Raw genomic sequence first — 20,399 nt, 5'->3', positions numbered from 1 at the left:
TTAGAAAAAATACATGTAACAATATTTATTTGAGCAAAGAACAAGTCGTGAAGGGGACAGCACTCAAAACCAGAAGAGGTTTTGAGAGCTGCGCTCTGCAGCGTGGGAAGTGAGGTTTTATGGGCTGAACACAGAAGTAAAGTGCAGAAATAACTTGATTCATTACAGACAGGTATTTGCCTTACTGGGGCATGGTGGGATCAGTTGGATGTCTGTGATTGGCTGAAATTCAGTTATTTGTTACAAAAAATACTCCTAAAGTAGGTTTTGGCTTGTTCAAGTACTAAGTTAGGTTGCAATTTGTTACAAAAACACAGGGACGGCCCGGGGCTGATGCTCTCTCGTTTATTTTGCTTTCACGACAGTCAGTCTGGAAATTGGGAGTATTTAGAATCTTTCAGCAGGGTGAATGTATGCTTCTTGAATCTAACCATTAAAAAATGGACAAACCTGGGTTCAAAGAGCAGTCAACTTTTGACTGGCTGATCAGACACAGCCATACTGAAAGGATGAAAAGGCTCTGTAGAAGGAGAAAGAACACCAGGCAGAGGCAAGAGTATGAAAGGGGTCCTCGCTTAATGCAACAAACAAGGCAGCATGTGCACAGGACTGAAAGAAAGGAAGGTATCCTTAGATGAGAGCTCATCTTAGGAATCCCTTTAACTGGAAACAACAGAAAACCCTACTCCAGAGGTAACAAATTGTGGTTTACTTTTCTCATTGTATAAGAACAGCGTCAGTGACATTCTCATAGCCTCTTGGCACTGGGCAGTTCTGTGCACATTAGCCAGTCTTCCAATTGCCAAAACTTGCAACTTTTAGACTGCTTTCTCCAAAGTCACAGAAGATCTACCTGCCCTCAGGTAGCATAACTCTGACGTGTGTGTCCTACACTGGCCCTGGAGTCCCCAGCAGGACTAAGCTGCAGTTGCCCACAAGAGATTGTACTTAATAACTCACTCGATATTGGCTTACTTCCCCCCTTTGTCTCATGTTCTCTCTCCCTTATCGGTGTTTCCTGAGAACACTTACAAATAAACTAATTGCATCCTGTGAAGCTAATGCAGCATGAGTGAGATAGAAAGTGATAGGTGATAATGCTGGAGAAGGAAACAGGGAACGGAGAGGCAGAGAGGCAGGGACTTGTCCAAGGAAAACACAAACTCCCATGGCAGAGCTGGAATGAGACCCTGCCCTTGGGATAGCAAAAACAGTCTTGGTGAGTCTTCCTACAATGACTTTACCTGAATTCTTACCTCTCAGGACTTCCTCTCCTCAGGCAGCACCCACCAGAAAGAAAGTCTGAAACTGAGACTACCAGATCAAAAACAAACAAGCAAATGAAAAAAGACCCATAGGAGCTGGGAGTGCCCAACCGAGTACATCCACATCATCCAGCAAAAGAAACAGAGCCCTTGAAGTCAAACAGACTGGGTAGCACACACCTCCTCCGTTTGCTGGCTGTGTGACTAAGGGCAGTTTCTTAACTACTCTGTGCCTCCTCTGTAAATATCAATGTGTTAATAATCCCACCTCTCCGGATCATTTCAAAATAAAATGCATAACATTGATAAGTGCCACGGTCTTGCCTGACACACAGTAAGTGTTCAATAACGGCCAGCCTCCTCTGCAATTGCTCCACACACTCTCTTTCACAACCAAATGGAAGATCAAGCAAAGATTTTTGGCCAAATAATCGACTCCATTTGTCTGGCGCGGCTCAGCCACTTGCTTCACATGACTCTTTCTATGAGGCTAATACCTCATTACAATAACATTGTACTCTAATACCAGTGGGCCCATAAACAAAGGCCCAGCTAAAATAAAACCATTGTAATCATGGCCCAGATTTAATCACTGGCTAGTGGGGTCCCCAGTGGTTTCACCAAGAGCCAGGCAATAGTCAAATAATCAAACTGCAGATGCTGGGATAGCAAATCGGCTTAAATTTAAACAGTGGCAGAAACCCAAACTACAGCAGGGAGAAAAGAGAGATGAAGAGGGGGAGATGTAGACTTGCACAACGTTGGAATTTCCCTTCCATGGCCTCCCTAGTTAATTGGCCCATAAAATAACCAGGCTTGTTAATGAATAATAGGCTCGTTCCTGAGAGGCACCTAGATTAGGCGGTCGCTCTGGGCCTGCTGGCTGTGGACCCTGCTGTAAGAGCTGAAAGGGATCCCAAGGGCAACATGAAGGCAGAGGCATTATGATCTCCATCCTCCTGAGAGCTCACAGGCACTCAGCTACTTAGAAAGAGGATCCTGAGTCACAGAATCAACAGTGAGAGGGAAGCAGAGGCAGGTCCCTTCTAGAGGGTTGAGGGAGCCGAAGCTTATACAATTGGGGGACCCTCTTTGAGAAAAATCAAACAAAACTGCATAGAAAATATGCTCAGCCATCCAGCACCACCTTGTATGAAAGTATAGTCAAACTTTCAGACAAGACCTCAGCCCTGGCTGACATGTCAATTACAGCCTTGTGAGAGACAAAAACAGAGAACCCAGCTAAACCATGCCCAGATTCCTGACCTCAAAAACTGGGAATAATAAACATGTGTTTAAGCCACTGTTTGCTGTAATTTGTTATGTGGCAGCAGACGAGTGGTAGAAGGAAGAGGATAAAAAAAGAAGATACCAAGGTCATTTTGCTAACTGGGTGGGGCAAACCTAGAGATGTTATTTTATTATGCACTCAAATTTTTATAGAATTATTGGAAAGGTACCTTGGAGGTCGTTTCATCAAATTCCTTGACTTTTAACTAAAATTGTAACTGGACTAAACCAATCTGCTTCAATTTTTATGTAACAAAGTTGTGAGTTTTTTTACATGCCATGGACTCCCAGGTAGAAGGTCATATAACCACAGCATGCCCAGATGAACCAAGTGTACAACCACAGGGGGAGCCTGAGTGCTTGGGCAGAGGAGAAGGGACTGAATTAAGAGGTGGACACCAATGACAGGATTCAATCAGATCAAACCCTGGCATTACCCCATGGCAGGATCCAGTCAGATCATGCCTTCTGGCATCATCTCATTGCAAGATCCAATTGGATCATACCTCATTACCCTATGCTTATAAAACCCACCCAAGCCCTCAGCTCAAGGAGACAGATTGGAGCATTTCCCCCTGTCTCCTTGCCAGTTGACTCAAAATAAAGCTTTTCTTTTCTCAAAATCTGGTGCCATGGTATTGTCTTCCACGCACATCTGGAAGCACATGAGTAACATTTGTTACTGATTGTTCAGTAACAAAACGAAAGCTTAGGAGACCTGCTTTGATCAGTAGATAAGATTATTTTCTACTTTGTCTACCAACTATTCTCAAGTCCGTGACTCCCTGAGTTGTGTTTGAAGCATGTTTTTCTTTCAAAATATTAATCATCTCATTACATTCTAACTTATCCTTTGCTTACAAAAGAAGTTCATTTCATTTCTGCTTCTGCCTAAAATTATCGCAAGTTTTGAGTCAGTGATGTTAAAACGAGTCTGTATCATGAGTCAATAATCAGAACCCTCACAGTGAGTCCTCCATTCACTCTTAGGAGGCATCATAGAACTGTAGACTTGGAAGGCACTTTGGCATTCATTTAATCCAAGTTAGCTCAGTGTAGGAGTTCTGACCAAGGAGATATAAAAGGAAATTACGTGTGCAACATCCAGAAAAAATACTTAAATAAAATAGGCATACTCTTCTTCATCTTTGTCCTCTTTCTTGATGGCTAAAATGTTTTGGGCATGGAACTCAAACTGCCATCTTGGATTATGAAGTAGAAGTTACGCATTGAAGATAGAACAATAAAATGAAGAACCTAGCTGGACGCAGTGGTTCATACTTGTAATCCCAGCACTTTGGGAGGCTGAGGCGAGTAGATCACCTGAGGTCAGGAGTTTGAGACCAGCCTAGTCAACATGGTGAAATCTCATCTCTACTAAAAATACAAAAATTAGCTTGGTGTGGTGGTGCACACCTGTAGTCCCACCTACCTGGGAGGCTGAGGTGGGAGAATTGCTTGAATCAGAGAGGTGGAAGATGCAGTGAGCCGAGATAGCACCACTGTACTCCAGCCTGGGTGACAGAATGAGACTCTGTCTCAAAGTAAAAAAAGAAGAATCTGGAATTCCTTATGATCATAGAGCTGCCAAACTACCCCTCCCTGCTCCCTTCTAGACTTATTTGTATCGAAAGAATTAAACTTCTATCTTGTTTAGGCAACTATTAATTTAAATTTCAATTTTGGGTCACTGGAAGCTGAGCTAATCTTAATATATTCTTTTTCTCCATTTTTAAGATAAGGAAGACGAGATTCACCAGGATTAAGAATAAATCTACTGTTCCTTCCTATTATAAACTAAATGCCCTCCCCCACCAAATTCATATGTTGAAACCCCAATCCCCTAGGCCGGGCGCGGTGGCTCAAGCCTGTAATCCCAGCACTTTGGGAGGCCGAGACGGGCGGATCACAAGGTCAGGAGATCGAGACCATCCTGGCTAACACGGTGAAACCCCGTCTCTACTAAAAAGTACAAAAAACTAGCCGGGCGAGGTGGCGGGCGCCTGTAGTCCCAGCTACTCAGGAGGCTGAGGCAGGAGAATGGGGTGAACCCGGGAGGCTGAGCTTGCAGTGAGCTGAGATCTGGCCACTGCACTCCAGCTTGGGCGACAGAGCGAGACTCCGTCTCAATAAATAAATAAATAAATAAATAAATAAATAAATAAATAAATAAACCCCAATCCCCAATGTAACTGTATTTGGAGATAGGACCTTTATGTAATAAGACGTACTTGAGGTTAAATGAGATCATAAGCAGGAGTAGCTGGGGAGACCTGATTCAATAGGATGAGTGTTCTTACAAGAAGAGACACCAGGGAGCTTGCTTGCTCTCTCCTCACCATGTGAGGACACAGAAAGAAGGCAGTCATCTGCAAGCCAGGAAGGGAGCCCTCACCAGAAACCAGCCCTGCCAGACTTCAATTTGGGACTTCTAGCCTCCAGAACTGTGAGAAAATAAATTTCTGTTGCTTAAGTCACTCAGTCTATGGTATTTTGTTGAGCAGACTAACATACTTACACAGATTAGTCCTCCCTATAGATAAAATTACTGGCCAGAATCTACTGACAGTAATTTTGTCTACAGGGAGGACTAATCTGCGGAAATATATTAGGGTCTATGAGGGTGCTAAACATTGACCCATGACACAGACTCGTTTTATCATCACTGACTCAAAACTTGTGATAATTTCAGGCAATTTTAGCAACAGTATGTCTTCTGTTTTTCAAGATAAATAATACCTCCAGTTTTCTTAATGATTCTTCATAAGAATAAAATGTCTAGGACTTTTACCAGCTGGGTGGGTCTCTCCAGAATCTAATGAAAAAGATAGGCTCTACTAGATTTATAAACTATATCAATAATCCTCTCAGGCATTTTCACCAAACATTGAACTTCCTCTTCCCAAATATGATCTGAGCAGAAGGAAGGTGACATCTATGGAATCTTTAGGCTCGTCTTTCCAGTCTGGGTTCTTGAGATTTCAAGAAAGAGATAGACATGCATAAATAATTTCCAATGATGACACTGCAAGCAGCCTTGGAAATGTAAGGTGTTGGGGGAAATCACCATACTCTTAATAAACAGTAAGGACAATAACCCCATGTTATTCCTTTTACTATCAGATGGTTTCAAAGCAATGGAAAATGTTGCCTACAAAGACTCAGGAAGTAACTTAGGTCAAGGAACCCATCTTCTCTCAATTGAGCCAGCAATTGTTCTTTCTGTAGGAAAGAAAATTTTGATTGTCCAGCATCCCTTCCATTTGGGGATGCATGGATCCCCCACTCCAAGTGCTATCGTAGAACTGTGAATTCTCCTACTCTAGCTACAGGGGTGAGCCAGTGATCCACAATGGCCAGTCAGATATTGTCTCTCCAACCACAGTGATTGGACCACAATAGACATATGACCCAAGTCAAGCAAATTAGTCTTCACTGAAACTTCTGCTAAAGCAGTCTGGGAAGATGATCTGTTTTGGGGGGTCTTGGGAAGATGTGAAGTCAGAACTTCTAGTGGCCATCTTCCTGCATCACAGAGAGTTAACCTGTCTGTAGGAGAAGGGAATGCAGTCAAATGCAGAGGGGAAAAGAGCAAAGAGATGGAGAGAGAGAGAGAGAGAGAGAGTATACTCTGAAGACGGTTGATGCCTGGATCCAGCTATGCCTGAAACTTACATTTTGACTTCCCAGTTACTTAGGCCAATAAATTTTGCTTTTTCCTTATGTTAATTTGGTATGGGTGTTTTGTTTTGCTTTTCTGTCATTTATATCAGAAAGAGTGCTAATACACTCCCCATGAAATAGGATCTGACTGGATGTTTTGGTACCATTTATTCAGGTGGGCCACTGTCAGGCAGCACTCTCCCACATTAACCCACACTCACAAGTGGCAGGTCTTCCTTGCTGCCCTCATCTTCTGGCTGCCCGACCCTCAGCTGCCAAACAGCATGGGTGACCTCACTCCTGCAGACTCCTGCAGAGCACAATGACCATGCCATAGTGTTTAATGCAGGAGAAGCATAGTTGGGGCCACTTTGCTGAAGTCTAGCCCAGGCACCTTTAAACTGGCAAATACAGTTATCTAAGGGAAAGTGAGTGGACAGTGCAGGGCAGGTTCAGCAAGAGGGAGTGGTTGAAGTTTTCCTGTTGCCCTGACAGGCAGCTTCCAAATCTGGTTCTGCATGTCCAGCATTTGCTCCAGAGAGAGATGCAGCTTGTCTGTCTTGGCTCATCTGTGTGTCAACGGGAGGGTTGGGAAGGAGGAGTAAGCACTGATATCCACAGACAAAGAGAAGTGAAGTTGGCTTGCATTTGAAGTATCCAAGCCCTGTGACATGCCACTGAGGGTACCAGCTCCTGGGGGAATGCACATTCCTACATGTTTGTTTGACAGCCCAGCGCTAGGGCCCCCATGTCACCGCCCCAGCCTTGTTAGTGACAGCACATCGGGGAAACAAACAAACAAAAAAAAAAACAGACCTTGATGGCATTTCCTTCCACTTTGACCTGTGAGGGGCTTTCACAGATGTCAACTCATCTGAGTCTCACACCAAGCATGAGGACAGAAGGAGGGGACAGGGCAGGGGTGAGTCTCTCTCATGTTTTATGTGAGGAGACTGAGGTTGAGAGAAATTAAATCACTTTTGCAAAGCCACATTGGCAGCCCTAGGCCTTACTTCCCCTGCTTTGGCTTTTCCCAGTTGTATCTCACCTTGACCATCTGATCCACCCACTCCCAAAATCCATGCAGGCCAAAGCAATCCCTGCATTATCTTGCCAGCCCTGGAATGAGGCAGAAATTTCATCAGTACACACACAAGCAAGCCACCCCAACACACATGTATTCATACACACATGCATCTACTCACAGGCATGTAGTCTCAGTCACGTGTTCCCATATTATACCTGCATGTATATGCTATACATTCATGCATATAGGCTTAACACAAACACATATGCAAATACTTATGCATATGCATAGCATGAAGACATACACACACATACACACACACACACACACACACACACACACGTGGTGGAGTTAATACCCTGCCACCCTCCTTAGGCAAGTTCACAATACTCCTAGAACTGATGCCTGCGTTCCTCCATTGAGCCAAGCCATCCAGTCTGCAACAGCCCCCAGATTCCAGCAATCTCATCCAAGATCAAGATTTGAGTTTTTCTTTAGTTATATTCTCTCATGGATGCTCCAGAGCTCTAGTACTGTCACAATAGCCGAAATAAAATTTGTCACTAACATACGCAGAAATTCAATAAAGAAAAGGTGTGATCCGATGAAAGACCATGGGACTTGTTCGCTGCTACCAAAGCAGTAGCAGCTACAAGGAGAGCACGCAAATAAAAAACAAAAATCCAGCTTCACCAAACCAATAGTCCAAAGTTACAAAACTAGTCCAAAGTTACAAAACCAATGCAAAACTCCAAATAAATATTGACAGGTCAGATTAGAAAACTATCGTCCAATGCCACCAAACCAATGCAAAATTTCAAATAAATATTGACAGGTTAGATTTAGAAAATTACAGTCCATCTTTACCAAACTAATGCAAAATTCCAAATACATATTAACAGATAAGATTTAGAAAACCATAGTCCATCTTCACCAAACTAACGCAAAATTCAAAATAAATATTGATAGGTAAGATTTAGAAAACCATAGTCCATCTTCACCAAACTAATACAGAACTCCAAATAAATATTGACAGGTCAGATTTAGAAAACTACAGTCCATCTTTATCAAACTAACACAAAATTCCAAAGAAATATTTGCAGGTAAGATTTCAGAAACCATAGTCCATCTTCACCAAACTAATGAAAATTCCAAATAAATATTAACAGATCAGATTTAGGAACATAATCAAAGAAATACCAGAATCATGAAGTAAGGCACCTATTTAATTCACTACATTAATTCAGTCAAAAATATTTAGCATTATTTGAACACTTACTTTTTGCCAACATAGTATTGGCTCAAGTATAGAGCAAAAGAACAGAATAAATGATTAATATAACTAAGCCTATATATATATATACATACATGTAAATGGATAATATATATACATAAATGGAAGAGGAGATTTCAGAAATAGACCCATAATGATAATAATGGTGACCATTTAAATTAGAAGAGAAAGGAAAGACTATCCAATACATGGTATTGACAAAACTGTCCTCTTACAAAAGAAAAAATAAAATTAGATCCTACTCCACACCATTCAAAACAATAAATCCCAGATGACTAGAGTTCAACATAGAAACCAAAACTATGAAGTATGCTCCATAACAAATGAATTCAGACACAACATGACCAGTGGCTGGCAATTAGTTCTTATCCTCAGCAGCTTGATAACACTGACCCCACACTGTAAGTGACAAAGCATGTCTTGGGTTTCACTTCTAGTGTTATGGTGTGATTTTTAGCATTCTAGAAGAAAACATAGGATAATGTTTTTACAACCTTGAGATGGGGAGAAGATCTTCCTAAGCAAGACACAAAATGCAGTAGCTGTAACAAGAAAGATTGACAGATGCGAACTACATCAGAATCAAGTTCCGTCAAATTAAAACCAGCAAGTGACGTTAAAAAGCAAAACACTGAACACAATCCAAACATTTTTCAATAGATAAATCATTAATATTTGATTACATTAACACTTGATTGCAATAATTAAACTTGATTACATAATTTATCATACAATCATTTTACAGACTCTTAAATAGTGGTTACAAAGAATGATGCAAAGTTACATCTACTGGTACGAAAATGTCTCCACGACATAGGGCTATGTGTCAAAAATGAATCACAAAACTGGTTAAATAGATAGGTAGATAGATAGATTAGATAAGTAGATAGATAGATATGTAGACAGAGAGAGAAAGAGATGATAGATATAGATCTCATTCCTTTTTTAAAAGTGTTTAAAAATAATGAAGCTTCATAATAAATGAACTATACTCATAATGAACTGTTAATGGTGATTATCTTTAAGGAGGAGAATGGGGTCAACAGATGAAGGATGAATTTAACTTATCACTCTATATGCTTATGAACTGTTGAGTTTTGACAAAGAGAATGTATTCATGGATTTGTTTGTGTGATATATAAAAGGCAAAACCATAACATTTGGAACTAGACAGTTCATTTGCCATCCCAGCTCAAGTGTTTATTAGCTTCCTAACCTGCAGCAATTTGCCTATCAAAATAAGGCAAGAACACCCACCTCATAAACATTGTATGAGCAATGAATAAAGTAAGTTAAAACAAATGCTTATTGAGCACCCACTGTGTACCAGGTTTTTAAAATGCACTATTGCCTTTTAAATACACTATCCTACTGAACTACAGTGTAGTAAAAGCTTCGTAAGGTTGCTATAGCATTTTGCATGTCAGGAAACCGAGACCCAGAGAAGTGAAAGAAATTGCCCAAGATCGCAGGGCTGGTAAGTAGCAGAGATGGTATGAGACCTGGGTCTTTTCTGCTCTAAGACTGGTGCCAGTTCCTCCCAGGTTCACCACTCCAGGTCTCTTTTTTTTTTTTTTTTTCTAAGAGGAGTGGTGCTTACACTGGGCTTAGGCAACACCCCAGAATAAACCTTAGATCAGCTGCACTACAGCCCCCCGCCTAGACCCTGCAGAAAGGGGACCAGGAATTACTGACTCAAAGCCGCAGCAGATTACTCACAGACGACGTATGCAAGCTCCCATCTCCCACTTCCTCTGAAATAGATAACAACAGCTATTTTAGCCTGAAATGCCACTGGCATAAAAGCATGAAAAGTCATAAATCTGGAATGATAAAAACTCGTTGTAAAGTAGCAATCAGGGATTTGGATGATAAAATCCCATACCCTGCTCTGGCCAGTTGGGACCCCCACTCTAGAGACGCCCAGCCAAAGAAGGGAGAAGAAGAAAAAAGGGGGACAGAGGGGAGATCAGTACCACATACAGTAGGAGGCTAATCAGAACTTCTTTGCCGGAAGCTGAACAGACATTTAACACCAGGAATGGCTAACTGCATATTTCGAATTGTTTACAGCAGCGTACATAGTCTGATTTCTCTGTGGACTCCAAATCTTCAGTGAAATCCGATATTCCTACAAATAGGGACTAACCCTTTTTAAAGGGTTATTATGTGCTAGGAACTGTTCTAGGACTTTCCACAAATTAATCCATCTAATTCTTACAATAACTCAATTATTATTCCAATTTCCCAGATGAGGAAACCAAGGCACAGAGAAGTTTGGTAAGTTGCCCAAGGTCCCAAAGCTAGTAGCAAGTGACAGGCCCAGGCAGTGTGACTTCAGAGTCCTAACTGTTCACCATCATTCCATATTTCCTCTCAAATATTTGGCATGGGGATAGAAGGGGGGTGCATCAAAACCAAAGAAGGGGCTGAAAGTCAGGTCTGGGTTGACACAGCACAGATAGGTTAGTCTCAAACAGAAAAGGACCCTGAGAATGTCAAGAATACTCAGAAATCTGGAGAAGAAGTCAGGCGCAGTCATTCACACCTGTAATCCCAGCACTTTGGGAGGCCAAGGCGGGTGGATCACCTGAGGTCATGAGTTCAAGACCAACCTGGACAACAAGGTAAAACCCCGGCTCTACTAAAAAAATACAAAAATTAGCTGGGCAGATGGCATGCACCTGTAGTCCCAGCTACTTGAGAGGCTGAGGCAAGAGAATCACGTGAACCCTGGAGGCAGAGGTTGCAGTGAGCTGGGATTCCACCACTGCACTCCAGCATGGGCAACAGAGTGAGACGCCATCTCAAAAAAAAGAAACCGGGAGAAGAGAGTCGAACTGCTGAGGGGATGGAATGAGGTTTCAAGACAATCTGATCTGGATCTCAAGGGTTCTGGAGCTGTTGTCTGGATTATGTTTCTGAAAGACTTTGCCACTTTCCCTCCCTCAGATCTCTCTTGGTGGTCAGTCCTAACGTGTGCTGGGTGTGGCATCCTCAAGTCCCTTGGCAGCTGGGTCCTTCCCTTTCAGTGCCTCTTTTAGGGCTCAGTTCTATTATCCCTTTGTCCTTACTTGGTTGTGTTAGGAGTTAAAGGGATTAATCTCACCTCTGCCTCACTGCCCCTAGGGCAAAATAAATCTAGAATTATAAATACAGAAGTCCGATGGAGGATAAACTATCACCTATAATCTTGGTACTGCCTAATTAGAGAACACAGCTGATTTTCTCTGGTTAAATAAGTTCTTGCAACTTTCCCCTAAATCTAGCCCAAAGTTCTTCAGTGGAAATTTCTGTGATGATGAAAATGTCCCATATCTGATCCCGAGGTATTTACACCTTGGCAGAAGGCTGGAATTGCAGGAAAATACAGGGCCTGCACTCTGCACTCTAGAGGGTGCCATTTGCTCCCTGTCTGCTAATGGCAACTCATGGAGTTTTGCAGTGCACCACCTGAGCAGCTGCCTATGGGAGCTCTGGAAGAAAGCCTGCATCCTGCAGACAGGCCATTATGAAAGGAGAGAGAGAGGAAGAGGTGAACATCAATCAGATTAAGCTTTCCTCATCCCTTGAGGGAAGATTCAGCAAGAAAAAAGTAGGAAGAGCATTACTTCCAAATTCTTTACCTCCTGGAAAGAGGGGAAAAATTTCCTCAAGAAAACATGAGAATAGGGGAAGAAATTTCTCCTGAAGAATTGTCTGGATCAAAGCACCCAGCTACTACTTGGCTGCTTGGCTGGAGGGAAGATTCCCCTCTACACCACAACATACCCAACACCCCCACCCTGCCACCACCACCACCAAATGCTTTCAGGACTGACACAGCCAGAAGACTGATAAGACCAAAAGTTTTTCACTGGCTAAGATCACCCTTAGCCCACAAAAATGTTACATGGGGCTGCTGAGTGAAATCAGCATTCTTCACCTCTCTCTGCCTTAGTCCAGTTAGCCATGCCCCTCCTCCCTTAAAGAAGAAGAGTCATAATTTTAGCCACAATTTTCCCCACTACCTAGTGCCTTAACAAACAGAATTTATCTGGCTTCATCCTCACACAGTCAGGGAAGCTCCAACTCCCATCACATTCCTTCCAATGAGTTTGAGGAGTTGGGGGTGGCAGGGGCTCAACTATGCTCACCAATGTCCCCTCCCAGCCAACAGACAGCAGCCGCTGCTGCTTTTCTCTCCTGTCCCAGCGGTGACATCTCCTGCCCTCCTCACATCCTGCCCAGGTTGGGTCGGCCCATGGCTTGACTTATTCTTCATTCGAGCCCCTCTGAAATGCTACAGAGCTGAGCCGCCTGGAGCCACCAGGGTCTGACAAGAGTCACTGACAGTGTTCCCTTGACTTTCCTGCCTACTTTGTGACCATGGCCTCTGTCTGGGGCTCTGCCTTGGACAATAAGCAGTGTTAGGCAGATGACGAGACACGGAGATGACACGCATGTGGCTTGAGGACAAGAAGAGGGAAGCTTTGGTGGGCTGAGCATGATGTCTTCCCTGAGGAATAAGATTCGAGCTAAGACCTGAACAGTGAGAAGAGGCAGCCATGCAAAGGGGTCGAGGCAAGAGCAGTCCAGGCAGAGGGAACTTTGTGCAAAGAGCCCAAGGCCAGGACAGGCTGGCTTGTCTCTGAGTAACAGAAAGGAGACCAGTATGACTGGAGCTAAGTGAGCAATGACAAGATTGAGATAATGTCCCTAAAATGCCTGAGATTTCTTAAGTGCTTAAAGAAATGGCAGCTGCTTGCAAAGGCAAGTAGTGCACAGAGAAACAAACGTTCTCTGTTTCGTCTCTGTTTAGTGTCTTTTGATGAGGGCCCACTCCATGCCAGCCACTGGGCTAGGGACAGCCTTGAGTGATTGTGGTGATCATCGTCTGGTCATGAGAGGGGGTTGCTTTTATTCCCATTGTGCAAACGTATTTTGCCAAATTGAGCAAATAAAAACACAAAATGCCTACTTAAATTTGAATTTCAAACCATAGATAATCTTTCAGCTCAAGTATATCCCATGCAATATTTGACACACGCTAACGCTTTAAAATGAAGCAGAAGAAATGAAATACAATGAAGAAATTGTGTTTTACATTGAAACATGGATTGCACACCTAATAGATGCCAGGCATGGCCCAGTAAACAAAGATAATAAAGCCTGACGTCGGAGGAACACCTACCATTGCTCTACCTGAAAGCCTTACAGCTCAGTCTTTCTGGAGGAAATTAGGTGATGAAAATCAAAATCCTTAAAAAGATTCTTATTTTTTGGCCTAGAAATTCCACTGTATATGACTTTCTGATACATTAGCTAATTTTGTAAGTTCCTAACATACATCATTATTTTTTTTGCAGAGCAGGCTACAATTGCAAAACATCATTTCTTCCATCAAAACAAATAACAAGCCAGGTGTAATGGCTCACTCCCATAATCTTAACACTTTGGGAGGCCAAGGCAGGTAGATTACTTTGAGCTCAGGGATTTCAAAACAGCCTGGGCAACATGGTGAAACCCCATCTCTACAAAAAATACAAAAATTACCAGGGTGTAGTGACCTGTGCCTGTAATCCCAGCTATTCAGGTGGCTGAGGCATGAGAATCATTTGAACCCAGGAGGCAGAGGTAGCAGAGAGCCAAGATCGAGCCATTGCATTCCAGCTGGAGCAACAGAGTGAGACCGTCTCAAAAACAAAACAAAACAAAAACACAGACACAAACACACACACAAAAAATAAAAATAAAAAAAAATCATGTAGACTAATGTCCTCTTTTTAAGAAATGTTTTATTTCCATAGGTTTTGGCGGAACAGGTGCTATTTGGTTTTATGAGTAAGTTCTTTAGTGGTGATTTGTGAGATTTTGGTGCACCCATCACCTGAGCAGTATATACTGAACCAAATTTGTAGTCTTGTATCCCTTACCCCCTCCCAGCCTTTCCCCCAAGTCCCCAAAGTCCATTGTATCATTCTTATGCCTTTGCATCTTCATAGCTTAGCTCCCACTTACGAGTGAGAACATATGATGTTTGGTTTTCCATTACTGAGTTACTTCACTTAGAATAATAGTCTCCAGTTCCATCCAGGTTGTGGCAAATGCCATTAATTCATTCCTTTTTATGGCTGAGTAGTATTCCATGGTAAATGTATATACCAGAATTTCTTTATCCACTCATTGATTGATGGGCATTTGGGCTGGTTCCATATTTTTGTAATTGTGAATTGTGCTGCTATAAACATGTATGTGCAAGTATCTTTTCCATATAATAACTTTTTTCCCTCTGGATAGATACCCAGTAGTGGGTTTGCTGGATCAAATGGTATTTCTAATTTAGTGTGAAGATTCCTAAAGTCTTTTTGGTCATGATTATGAACTGTTATGATTTGACTTGTGCCCTCCCTCAGAAGAAATTACGTTAAAGGCCTAACCCTCAGTACAACCAGCTGAGATGAAGCCAGGCATCTGAGGATGGAAAGGAATTCCAGTCCCACAAAACTCAAGCGTTCCCTTTTTTGGTGCAGGTATACTCCTGCCAGTTTAAAACTAATAGCTATTTTTTTTTTTTAAGTTTGTAAAGTTCTTTGCAAATTTGATTAGAGGATTGTAAAAGATCCTGGCCAACATCGAATGATATGTAAATGTTTCATAACAAACAATCACAACTGGCTAGCATTCTACAAACTCACTGCAGCGTCTCAGACCTCAGGCCAAGAAAACTCTGCTGTTTCACGTTGCTCTCTTTCACGGGCCCTGTCTTCCTCCCAAAGGCTGTGTGTGTCATCTCCTCATCCCATGGGCTGTGTTCTTCACATCCGGCACTGCCTGTGACCCACAAAACTCCTGCAAGACACAGGGAGAAGCTCTGAAGCTGAGGCAGGTTAGAAAAGAAGAAATTTCTGAAGGTTGGGAAACAGGAGATTATTGAGTCCACATAGTCAATGTCACTATCACCATCACCATGGTCATTGTCTCCTTCAGAAGAGTTTATTGAGCATCTACTAGGCCCCAATACTGGAAATAGAGCATGAGAAACACAGTGGAAGTTGCTGTCCTCCTGGAAGTTCCATCCTAGTGGAAGAGAGACCATCAAAAAACTCCAAGTCATTTCAGACAATGATACATGTTGTAAGAGATGCAACAGGGTGGTGTGGTAGGGAGGAACTTGGATGAATTAAGGAGGTAAGATAAGGAAATGAGAGTAAGCACCACTGCAGGAGAGATAAGGAAGAGCTGTGAGGCTGGACATTCATGAGGAGAGTTCTCCAGGCAAAGGGAACAGCACAGGCCAAGGTCCTGACATGGGAATGGACTTGGCGTGTTTGAGGGGCTGAAAGAAGATTAGTGCATTTGTGCTGTGTGCAATGAACAGCAGGGAGAGGGTGGGAGAGAAAGGAGGGGCTTGTAAACCTTGAGGAGGAGGTAGGTTTTGCTCATAGCTATTATTTATTGAGGACCTATTATGCTCCAGGCATTTTACAGACACTCTTTAAATTATCTTGATAACCACACAAGGTTGATATAATGACTGCCATTTTATGCATAAGTACAGTAACACATAGAGAAGATCCAGGATGTGTTTATGTCCCACAGTAAATGGCAGAGCTGGAATTTACAGCCATATTCATCCAAGTCCAAAGCCATGCACCTCACCACCACAGCATGCTTGGTGAAAGGTTAGGAGTTTAGTAGTTATGGTGCCTCTGCATGCTCCCCTCTCCTCCTTCCTCTGCATACCCCCAACTGCTTGTGCCTCCTCATTTGCTCTGCTCTTTCTCTCAAACACCTGTGGTATGTGAACAATCTGAGGGCCAGGGCAAGACAGCCTCCCTAGAACCTTACGTGAGTCTCAGAGCCCGGGACTGTGTCAGCAAGCAATGTTGGAAGGGAAACCTTTGTTCTCCTCTTGATGTGTCTTTCCACGCAGTAGCAAGAGCTCTCCTGGGGCGACACTCTTAGCTTCTTTCTGCCCCCTTTCTCACCCCCTTTATTAGTCCATTTTCATACTGCTATAAAGAATTGCCCCATCCTGGCTAACTCGGTGAAACCCCGTCTCTACTAAAAATACAAAAAATTAGCCGGGTGCGGTGGCGGGCGCCTGTGGTCCCAGCTACTCGGGAGGCTGAGGCAGGAGAATGGCGTGAACCCGGGAGGCAGAGCTTGCAGTGAGCCAAGACCGCGCCCCTGCACTCCAGCCTGGGCGACAGAGGGAGACTCTGTCTCAAAAAAAAAAAAAAAAAAAAAAAAAGAGGTTAAAGAATTGCCCAAGACTGGGTAATTTATAAGAGGTTTTTAATGAACTCAGATCAGCATGGCTGGGGAGGCCTCAGGAAACTTACGGTCATGGTGGAATGTGAAGGGAAGGAAGGAAAGAACCTTCTTCACAAAGCAGCAGGAAGAAGTGCCAAGCGAAGGGGGAAGAGCCCCTTATAAAACCATCAGATCTTGTGAGGACTCACTCACTATCACGAGAACAGCACGGGGGAAACCGCCCCATGATTCCATTACCTCCACCTGGTCTCTCCCTTCACACATGGGGATTATGGGGATTACAATTCAACAAGAGATTTAGGTAAGGACGCAAAGCCTACCCACATCATCCCCCAGGGAAGAGGGGAGACTTAACCTGATTGGTGAAGTTGAAAAGCAAGTTCTTTTGCCTTCCCTTACTTCCTGTCCCCTTTCCTCCCCACCCCTCCTGTCCCATCCTCCTTCTTTCCCTCCCCTCCCCTCCTTTTGCTTTCTCTTTCTTTCTTTTCCTCCCCTCCTGTCCTCTCCCCTCCCTTTTCTCCCCTCTACTTCTCTTTCTTTGCCTCCCCTTCCTTCCCCTCCTCTCCCCTCTCTTTCTCTTTCTTTGCCTCACCTCCCTTCACCTTTGCCTCCCTTCCCTTCCCCTTCTCTCCCTTTCCCTTCACTTCCTTTCCCTCCTCTCTCCTTCTCTTCCTTTCCCTCCCCCACTCCCCTCTCTTTATCTTCCTTTCTCTCTTCTCCCCTCCTCTGTCCTCCCCTCCCCTCTTTCTCTTCCTTTTCTCCCCTCCCTTCCCCCTTCCCTTCTCTTTCTTTCCCTTGTTTCACCTCCTATCTCTTTCTTTTCCTCCCCTCACCTTTTCTTCCTTCTCCTCCCCTCCCCTTCTTTCTCCTCACCTCCCTTCCCCTCCTCTCCCCTTCTCTTCTCTTCCTTTCCCTCCTCTCCCCTCCTATCTTTTCCCTTTCCTACCCTCTTCTCCCCTCCCTCCCCTCCCCTCCTCTCTCCTTCTCTTTCTCCTCCTCCCCTCCCCTCCCTTTTTCTTCTCTTGCTTTCCCTCCCTTCCCCTTTCTTTCCTTTTTCTTCCTCTTGGCACTTTGCTGCCCACATGTTCTGTTCTTAACACATCCACTAGCCCACAATCTGATCCACAGCTAACTCACCTCCTGGTGTTTTTTGAGGAACTAACAGTGGGAGAAACACTTGTAGGAGAACAATTTACGTTCAAGAGTGTGTCACCATTATTAGGCACCCACTGCATACCACCATAAAGCTGTAGTTTTTATGTTACTAACAGACAATAGTCTTAGCCCAGTGTACCACCCTAGATTACTATGAGAACCAGCTGAGATAAGGCAGTGAAAGACAAGGTGGTTCAAAAACCAAAGAACCCTGTTAATTAGAATGGAGGGTGGAGGACATGATTAAGACAGAGATCTACATACCCTGAGAGTACAAATAGGATCTCAGAACCAGGAAGAGGCAGAGAGTGTGAGGGCACAGAAAGGGACATGAGGCACAGCCTGCCCGCAGCAGTACACAGCAGAAGAGGTGAGGGCCATGGAGTTAGAGAGAACTGGGTCAGAATCTTGGCAGCCCCATTTACTGGCTGTGACATGAGACAGTTCCCAGCTTTTGGGCCTAAGTTCACCTCAGTTTCCCCATCTGTGAAATGGATGGGGCATCTGCTCTTCTGCATGCCAGCATCCATGCCCCTCTTCTGACCACAGCCTCCCAGTTTTCCTTGAGGAGCGGCCTTCCCCTACTCTCAGGTGATGTTGTGAAGCAGACCCCCTCCCCCAGGTCCAGCATGGGCATTTGACATATATCTGTGCAGTCTGAGCATCAAACTGCCACCGCCACGGTGGGTTGTTCTGAAACGGACAGATAAATCTGTCCTCTCATTCTGACACTTCTGTTGAAACTCTCAGGAAGAGAGAATCTCTTCTATTCAGACTGTGCAGTGGGTAAATTGTAAAACTGGAGCTGTCATGAGAAAAGTTGCCACAACAAGCAGCCTGATTGAGGAGGAAATACAAGAAGGTAAGACTAGGACTTGATAGCTTCTGAACTCTGGATCCAGCCAGACCTGAAGTCGTAGACTTTTTGGATATAAATAAATAAGTTACTTTAATTTTGATGAAGCCAAGTTAAGGTGCCACCTGTAAACAAAAGTAATAGAGCATTTAATTTAATAATAAATTCCAAGTGCTTATGTCATGGGATCCTTGGGGTGTCACTTCACCAGCTGGAAACCTCTGTGGCCAGCAGTGCCTTCTGCCTGAGTATTGTTTGTGCCCGCTGGACTCAATTCCACCCACTTGGCCCAGCAGGCTGCGCTTGGCTTGCACTACTGGCCCAGATTCCACACCTGCCAAGAGCGAGCCAGGCATGGAGCAGCAAGGGGTATGTGAGCAAACAAGCAAGCACAGGGTCTGGCCACTGTACACAGCCAGGCATACCAGCTGCTGCAGTGGGGCAGGCAACTCCAGGCACTGGCAGAGACACTGGCTCCGTGCAAGGCTGCAGCTGGACCAGACATACGGCAAGTGGCTTCTGTTGCAGGCACCAGTGGGTCTGGGAAGGGGGAACATGATAGCGCCCGAAAGCTCAAAGATGCCAGAAACCTCAGAGCCCCAAAAAGGGTGTTACAGCTCTGACTTGGGGAGCCCCTAGGTCTTGGGTCCCTGAAGGGCCACAGCTCTACTCTCCTTCTTGTCACCTGCAATGTGGCCAGCAAGGGGATGTGTTTCAGCCCTGTTTGTGTTACAGGTCTTTCAGTCCCACCATTCAGCAGGTCCTGAGTTCTTGTCCCACATCCAGGAAGGATGAGGTATGCAGACAACTAGAGAGTGAACAAGGCAAAGTGCTTTATTGAGCAACAGTACAGCTCTCTGGAGGTCCAAAGTGGGTAGCTCCTATCTGCAGGCAGGTCGTCCCGATGAACATGAAACCCTCAGCAGAGAGAAGACCTGTAGTGGGTAGCTCCTATCTGCAGGCAGGTCATCCCAACATCTGTGTGAGTCTGGCTGAATCTGGGGGTTTTATGGGCTCAGAAAGGAGGAAGTGCATGCTGATTGGTCCATGGGCAGCCAAGGGCAAGCGCAGGAAAAGCACCATAAGTTCTCACTCCAGCCACAGACTCCACCCAGAACTGGCAGCTCAGCCCCCAGGCTTCAGGCCCTCCCTGGCATGAAGGTGTTTCACCAAGGACCCGCCCCTTTCTGCCCAGGAACTTGTCTGCCTCCTGCCATCAACATGCTGTCCAAGGCACCCAGGCTGTTCCTGCCAAGGAGCACCTGCAGGCCCACACAGAGCTGCCCTCAGTCACCTACCTCAGCTTCCCTCCCATGCTCATCGGTGCCCAAAGTCCACAAAGGGCCAAGGCAGGAGGGGGCTGGTATATCAGCACCACCCCAAGTGTGCACACACCCAGCAGGGTTGTGACAGCACTCGGGCTTGGCCACAACTTTGCTTCACCCCAGGGTGGGCACCAGGAGCGGGAAAAGGCCAGGCAGTGGGAGCAGGCACTTTCTTTTTTTTTTTTTTTTTTGAGATGGAGTCTCGCTATGTCGCCCAGACTGGAGTGCAGTGGCGCCATCTCGGCTCACTACAAGCTCTGCCTCC

This window comes from Rhinopithecus roxellana, chromosome 10, assembly GCF_007565055.1.
Source record: "Rhinopithecus roxellana isolate Shanxi Qingling chromosome 10, ASM756505v1, whole genome shotgun sequence".
Taxonomy (NCBI): Eukaryota; Metazoa; Chordata; class Mammalia; order Primates; family Cercopithecidae; genus Rhinopithecus; species Rhinopithecus roxellana.
The sequence above is the reverse complement of the archived record's forward strand: the minus strand, read 5'-3'. Positions refer to the sequence as shown.